We start from the raw sequence: 8,059 nt of genomic DNA, 5'->3' as shown, positions 1-8,059 counted from the left end.
CACCCAAAAAAAAATAAATTAAATTAAAATTAAAGGAAAACTCCCCAAACCTCTGGATAACTATTCTCAATATCCAGAAAACATATCTAATAGTATCCTTAAAATTAAAGAAAACACTTTTGATTTGTTTGCAAAACCTTAATTACCTGGCACACAAGCTATGCAACTACCTGTCTAAGTAAGTCACCTACAAGCTCGAACATATATCCCTGTAAACAACACTTTGGTTTATTCCTCAGCCTGTTTACCCATGGTCTGTTAAAGAACCAGGATTTCCCTCCGAAGATCAATTGGGAAGAAGTGAAGAGGTTGCCCAGTGCGTCTTAACCCTCCGTGTGGTTGGTGAGCTATTGCATGAAACAGGGTTTATCCAGTGCGTACTCTCGAGTAGCGGCTGCGAGTTTTCTTGTAATAAAAAAAAGAAGTGAAGAGGTACAAGATCTATATCATGAACTTGTTTAAGCCTTGATCTAAAAAATTGTGTTTACTTTATTTAATAACCCCTCTCACACGTGACTCGGCTAGTACTGTCACATACTCTTAAGGGCAGGCAATAGCTAGCCCTGTAGTTTTAAAACTCATAGAATAGACTAAATTTTAGCATTAAAAAAAAAAAAAAAAAACGAAGTCACGCTGAACTTGTTTCCTAGGAATTCTTCAATTCAACATTTAAAGGGGAGAAAAATACACAGACATACGCACTAAACTGAATTTCCTCGAACTTGAGTTCAATATATATATATATATATATAACTACACTCAGCTTCCTGGATTTGAGCTTAGTTTTTTTAAAAAATATTTCATTGAACTTCATTTTTATGGAGCCAAATTGAGTTGTTTTTACTTTCAAAGTTTAAAAGATGTTCTAAAATTCTTGACAAAGTTTATCAAAATTTGATTTCCAAGAAGTCGAATTCACCTTTTGTTTTTGAAATTTTAACCCAACTCAATTTTCTTTGTTGTGTTTAGCTGTTCTACTTTTAGCGTCTAACTAAACTCAATTTCCTGGAGATTGAGTTCAACCTAATTCCCCAATGTTTAACAGAATTGAATTTGTGGGAGAGCAATTTTTTTTTCTTTTTGTATTTGTTTTATGCCACACCACCAATATCGTGAGGCAATGTCTTAGCCGGTGGCAAAGCAGTGGAAATGCATCCAAGACAACTTCAACGCCAGCCATCCCACTTTGGGTGACATAGGAGAGAGCATTTAGTTATTCTTCATTGTAAAAATGTTTAGAAAAACTTGGTTTCCGGGAAGTCTAGTTCAGTTGGCTTTCGTTTTGAAAAATGTTTGACCCAATCCAATTTCCAAAAGTTCAGATCAATTGTTCTGAATTAACAAAACTATATTCTGGGAGTCAGGGTCATTTGTAATTTTTGTTTCCAAATGTTAAAAGTATTATTTGTAATTGAACTCATTTTCTTGGAAATTGAAATAAATTCGACCAAAAAATGAACAACTAAGTTTGATTTCCTAGAATTTCTGTTTAATTAGATTATAAGAGAATAATTGAAGTTTTGTTAAACCAATAAAAAAAAAAGATAGCTGAACTCAATGTCCAACAAATTGAGTTCAATTGTCAAATTTCTTTTTTTTTTTTGGCTTTTAACATTTAAGTGAACTAGATTTTCTAGAAATAGAGTATAGTTATATCTTCTAAATGTTTAAATCAAATTGGTTTCAAGAGTAATGAGATTATAACCAAAGTAATTTGAGTTGAATTTTTTAAAAATATTTTTCTAACAGAGAAAGAGTGAGATTTAAGAAATAGAGAGAGAGAAGGAAGAATTTGAATTCATAACCTCTAATTCATCGGTACATCAAAGCTAGACACCCACGCTCCGATTAAAAGTAGGGCAAGACCTGTCCCCTTTATTTTTCTTTTCTTTTACTAATGTTTAGTACTGATCTTGGTCTAGATCAAGAGAGAATCAAACACACTTACACTTTAATAATTAGATATGGATCTAGATAGCTACAAACTAATACCCACTCAAACAATACTCAATCATACAAATATAGACACCAAGAATCTTGTGGCAACAACACCTTGTTAAATTTCTACGGAAAGTATAATCGGGCCATTTTTCTTATATCCTTTTCATGTTTGTTAATCATACTTAAGGGTAGTGTTGAAATGCCTTGAATTAGATCTCAATTTTTTGGGCCTAATTTTTGGGTCCAATCCGTTTTAGTTATTTGGTTGTATATATATACCTTATATTCATTCTGTACAATATATCTGATACATTCCGAACCCTAATAAAATCTGATTTCCCCCAAATTTGCTATTACTTGTTCTTCCGTTCCGCTGCATCTGTTTTAACGAACTGGTATCAAAGCTCTAGGTTCATCCTAGGGCTCAGATCATGTAACAACATGTCTACTTTGAACATCAAGATCAACAAGTTCACCGGGAGAAATAGTTTCAGTCTGTAGCAGATCAAGATGCGGGCTCTGTTAAAGCAACAGGGTCTGTGGAGTCCGCTGACAAAGAAGAAATCGGATTCCGTTAATGAAGAGTCGATGAGTCTGGAGGAAAAGGCTCACTCGACAATCATGTTGTGCCTGGCAGATGATGTTATCACTGAGGTCGCCGATGAAGAAACTGCTGCGGGTTTGTGGGTTAAACTTGAGAGTCTCTATATGACGAAGTCTTTAACCAACAAGTTGCTCCTAAAGCAACGTCTGCTCGGTCTGCGTATGCAGGAAGGTACTCCTCTTCAAAAACATTTAGACCAATTAAATACGATTCTTCTTGAATTGCGTAATATTGATGTTAAAATTGAGGATGAGGATGCCACGTTGATTCTGTTAGTGTCTCTACCGTTATCGTATGAGAATTTTGTTCAGTCTTTTATTGGCGGTAAAGATACAGTGACTTTAGAAGAAGTAAGATCAGCGCTGCATAGTAGAGAGTTGCGCCATAAGGCAGCTAGTAATGTTTACACGAATAACTACACGCGAGTCATGCTAGGCGCTACGCCAGCCAGTTAAGTGGATTCTAACATCTCCAAGCTTACACGTGGTTAAGGGAAAAATTGGAAAACAACAAAGAAGTCCAGAAACAAGAAGCAGTTCTTTAAAGGTCCCAAACCGGATGATGTCTGTAACTACTGTAAGGAAAAGGATCATTAGAAATCTGATTGTCTCAAGAAGAAGAAGTAGCAGGAAAAACAACACGCTTCAGCTTCAGTTGCAGAAAAGGAAGCGAAAAATTCAGAAGAAAACCTGGCCCTAATTGCAAACGAACCAACACATCACTCTGATGTATGGGTTCTTGATTCTGGGGCGTCCTATCACATATGTCCAAACAGGGAATGGTTTACAACATATGAGCAGATAGATGGCGGAAATGTCATGATGGCTAATAGCGCTGTCTGCAAGGCTGTTGGGATCGGTTCAATTAAGATCAGGACACATGTTGAAAAAATTGCCATACTGAACGAAGTCAGGCATGTTCCCAAAATGACGAAGAATCTGATATCACTTAGTACTCTTGACAGTAAGGGTTTCAGGTTTAGCGGAGGAAGTGGAGAGTTGTGCATCAGTAAAGGTTCATTAGTGGTTCTCAAAGGAGTTAAGCATGGCACCCTGTACATCTTACAGGGTTCTCCGATAACAGGTTCTGCCGCCGCTGCTGTTGCATCTTCTGAAGATCGTAGGTCTGTATGACCAAGTTCTGGCACATTAGGCTTGGTCATATGAGCGAAAGGGGGATGCAGATTTTGTCTAAACATGATCTTCTAGAAGGCCACAAGGTCACCGATTTTGGATTCTGTGAATATTGTACTTTCGGTAAACTACATCGCAGAAAATTTGGGAAGGCAATTCACAGGACAAAAGGCACACTTGATTACATCCATTCTAACTGTTGGGGTCCTTCACGAGTTGAGTCTTTGGGAGGCTGTCGGTATTTTTTATCCATGATTGATGATTATTCAAGGATGACTTGGGGTAATCGTTATGAAGGAAAAATGTGAAGCTTTCAAGAACTTCAAGCAGTGGAAGGTCTTAGTGGAGAATCAAACTGGAAAGAAGATCAAAAGGCTGCGAACTGATAATGGTCTGGAATTCTGTTCGAAGGAGTTTGATGAGTTCTGCAAAGATGAAGGAATTGCTCGGCATCACACAGTTCGACACACACCACAACAAAACGGTGTAGCAAAACACATGAATCAGACACTTCTAGAGAGGGCACGATGTATGCTCTTCAATGCTGGGTTGCCAAGGAGCTTCTGGGCAGAAGCAGTAAGCACAGCCTGCTTCTTGATCAATCGTGCACCTTATACAGGTATAGACTGCAAGATACCTTATGAAGTGTGGTCTGGTATGTCCCCTACTTACTCAAATTTGAAGGCTTTTGGATGTACTGTGTATTATCATGTCAGTGAGGGCAAACTAGAACCAAGGGCTAAAAAGGGAGTATTTCTGGGATATGGAGATGGGGTTAAAGGGTATAGAATCTGGTTACCCTCAGAAAAGAAAGTTATACTTAGCAGAAGTGTAATTTTTGATGAAAACTCTATACTTAACCCCCTTGTGAAGACTGTTGTTGAAGAAAGTGCATGTGTTGATAAACAAGTAGAGCTACAAATCATTCAAAATGGTTTTGAATCACAACAGCAATTTGATAATCATCAACAGCTATCCTTTGAAACTAAACCTCCTGCAGACGTAAAGTCTCCAGAACCTGCATCAGCAGAAAGGTTGGCACCTATATCCTATACTACGTCAGAAACTTAGCAGCACAGTATTGCTTATGATCGTGGGAGGAGAGTGGGAGCACGACCTCACAGCAGGTATCGGGATTTTGTAGGTTATGCATTTTAGGTTGCTGAGGAGGTGGATTCTCCTGAGCCCTCTACCTATAGAGAAGCTATTTCAGACAGTGAGTCAGCTCAATGGCTTGCTGCAATGGGTGATGAAATGGAGTCGTTACACAAGAACGACACTTGGGAATTGGTCAAACGGCCAGCAGAGAGAAAGGTTGTGACTTGCAAATGGGTCTTTAAAAGGAAGGAAGGAATTTCTCCAGTTGAGGGCATCAAGTATATAGCACGTGTTGTTGCAAGAGGGTTCGCTCAAAGAGAAGGAATAGACTACAATGAGATTTTCTCACCAGTGGTCAGACACATTTCTATCAGGGTGCTACTAGTAATTGTTGCGCATCAGGACTTAGAACTTGAGCAGCTAGAGGTGAAGACAACTTTCGTACATGGAGAGTTAGATGAAGAGATTTATATGATTCAACCAGATGGATTCCATGTTCCGGGAAAAGAAGATTATGTATGCAAGTTGAAGAAATTCTTGTATGGATTAAAGCAGTCCCCAAGGCAGTGGTACAAAAGATTTGACGGCTACATGATTGAGCTCGACTATAACAGAAGTCAGTATGATTGTTGTGTATATCACAACAAACTTGAAGATGGTTTGATGATCTACTTGATTCTGTATGTAGATGATATGCTCATAGCAGTGAGGAACAAATCTGATATACAGAAGTTAAAAAGTCTTCTCAGTGCAGAGTTTGAGATGAAAGACTTGGGTGCAGCACAGAAAATTTTAGGAATGGAGATTTTCAGGGATAGAAGTCAGAAGAAGCTTTTCTTAACACAGAAGAGTTATATTGAGAATGTATTAACCAGATTTGGCATGTCTACAGCAAAACCCTTAAATACTCCGAGTGCAGCGAATGCTCAACTATCAGTTACACTCGCACCACAGTCAGAAGCCGAGATAGAGTATATGGCTAAGGTTCCCTATTCTAGTGCAGTGGGCAGTTTGATGTATGTCATGGTCTGCACTAGACCTGATCTGGAACATGCAGTCAGTGTTGTTAGCAGATTTATGACTAATCCTAGGAAGGAGCACTGGCTGGCCATGAAGCCAATTTTTTAGCACTTTAGGGGTACATCTGATGTTGGTCTCATCTATGGAGGTGACACAGAGTGTTTGGTTACAGGCTATTCAAATTCTGATTATGCTGGAGATATTGATAGTATGAGGTCGATGACTGGTTATGTTTTCACTCTTGGGCATTCTGTAGTTAGTTGGAAAGCAACTCTACAACCTACAGTGACTCTGTCCACTACTGAGGCAGAGTATATGGCATTGACGAAAGCTGCTAAAGAGGGAATTTGGTTAAAGGGGCTGGTTGGAGATCTTGGCCTACATCAGGATCAGGCTAATATATATTGTGATAGTCTCAGTGCAATATGTCTAGCCAAGGATCAAGTTCATCATGAGAGGACTAAACACATTGATGTCCGATATCACTTCTTGAGATCTGAGACAAGGATCAAGGTGAAGAAAATTGGCATTGCTGACAATCCTGCTGACATGTTCACCAAGCCGATTCCTCATAGTAAGTTCAAACATTGTTTGGACTTGCTAAATGTCCTAAGTTTCTAATAGCCCTTATGGGCATCTTGATGGTACTTAGAGACAATTCTGATGGTAAAAGAAGACTTTAAGTACGTCTGGCACTTTATTAGTGCGTCTGTTACATCTGTCTCCGAGAAGATTCAAGTCAAGGTGGAGATTTGTTAAAATGCCTTGAATCAGATCTCGGTTTTTTGGGCCTAATTTTTGGGTCCAATCCGTTTTGGTTATTTGGTTGTATATATATACCTTATATTCATTCTGTATAATATATCTGATACATTTCGAACCCTAATAAAATCTGATTTTTCCCAAATTTGTTCTTGCTTGTTCTTGTTTGTTCTTCCGTTCCGCTGCATCTGTTTTAATAGGTAGTAATGAACCATTTGGTACCTAGGTTTCACAAGAAGTCTCCCGATATGGGTTTCAGGTTTCTAGCAGTTTGAGATTTGGGCTTTAGCCGGTTTCACTTTCAAGAACCAATGTATTAAAAGGCGTGGAAAAAATAAAAGAAATACAAAATCCCACAAGTTAGGACAATGATAGCAGATTCCCAGACTTGCTATCATTTTCTTTTATAGCTAGCAAATGCACAAACCAACGGCTCTAGAGTAGTGCTCTCTCTCTCTCTTCCTTTTTTTTTTTTTGTTTTTTTGGGCGATGTCGAAATCTTCATTCCCTAGTCGAAAACTGCATTCATTTTTTAGACAATTGAACATAGAGAAATAATCTTGCTTTCCACTTTGACTTCATTCTTTTACCCTACCTTCTGCATATGTCGCCATGCATATTTTTCAGAACAAGTTAGCTGTTGTTTGCCTACCAAAATAAGTTGGATCTATAGGAGACTCGAGGGCTGAGTTTGGCTCTTTTATTGGTGAAGGAAACTTAAAAGAATAATAATGAAGTTAGTCATTAAAAAAAGGAAAAATATAATTTTGATCGCAAATGTTTGGCTGGTGTACTAAAATGGCTCCTAATATTTCATTCAAAATAAGAGATCATATCAAAAACCTCTCTTAAAATTTTTCATAATATCACCTAACACTTTTGAAGTTGTCAAACTCTCACCTACCTTCCTTTAATTGACATTTTTGGTAACATGTTAGCCCGTTTGGAGAAAAATAACATTAAAAACTGCATACCAAAAGGAATATAATAATTTAGTTCCATCACTACTCTTAGGGTATCCAAATTCTAAAGTTTATGGCTAGCATCAATAAATGCAATGGGGTGTAAGTTGCTGCAAAACATCAGCAGGAAAAAAAAGAGCATACGGGATTTATAAATATTTGGCAAGAGAATATTTTTAAATTAATATTTTTAATATTGATTAGTTATTTTTTATAGCATAAGAGGGAGTTACAAATAGACCACACCATATGTATGAAAAGATTATTTTAATTTTGAATACTACTTACATAACAACATGTATTGAAACGTACTTACTAAAATAATTCCTTGGCTTCCTCAAATTTGACTTTTGAAATTCTCTGTGGTTTTAGTTAATTATCAAAATTCTTCAAATGGGTTATCATCAACTAAATTTAACCACGTCCTTTGTTGCCCGACCATCATACGCAAAGAAATATGAACTAATTTGGAATGAAAATTTGGTTATCTTTTGTTTAGAATTTTTTCTTTAATTTTTTGAACTTTTTAGTTAAGTAGT

This window comes from Coffea eugenioides, chromosome 7, assembly GCF_003713205.1.
Source record: "Coffea eugenioides isolate CCC68of chromosome 7, Ceug_1.0, whole genome shotgun sequence".
Taxonomy (NCBI): domain Eukaryota; kingdom Viridiplantae; phylum Streptophyta; class Magnoliopsida; order Gentianales; family Rubiaceae; genus Coffea; species Coffea eugenioides.
The sequence above is the reverse complement of the archived record's forward strand: the minus strand, read 5'-3'. Positions refer to the sequence as shown.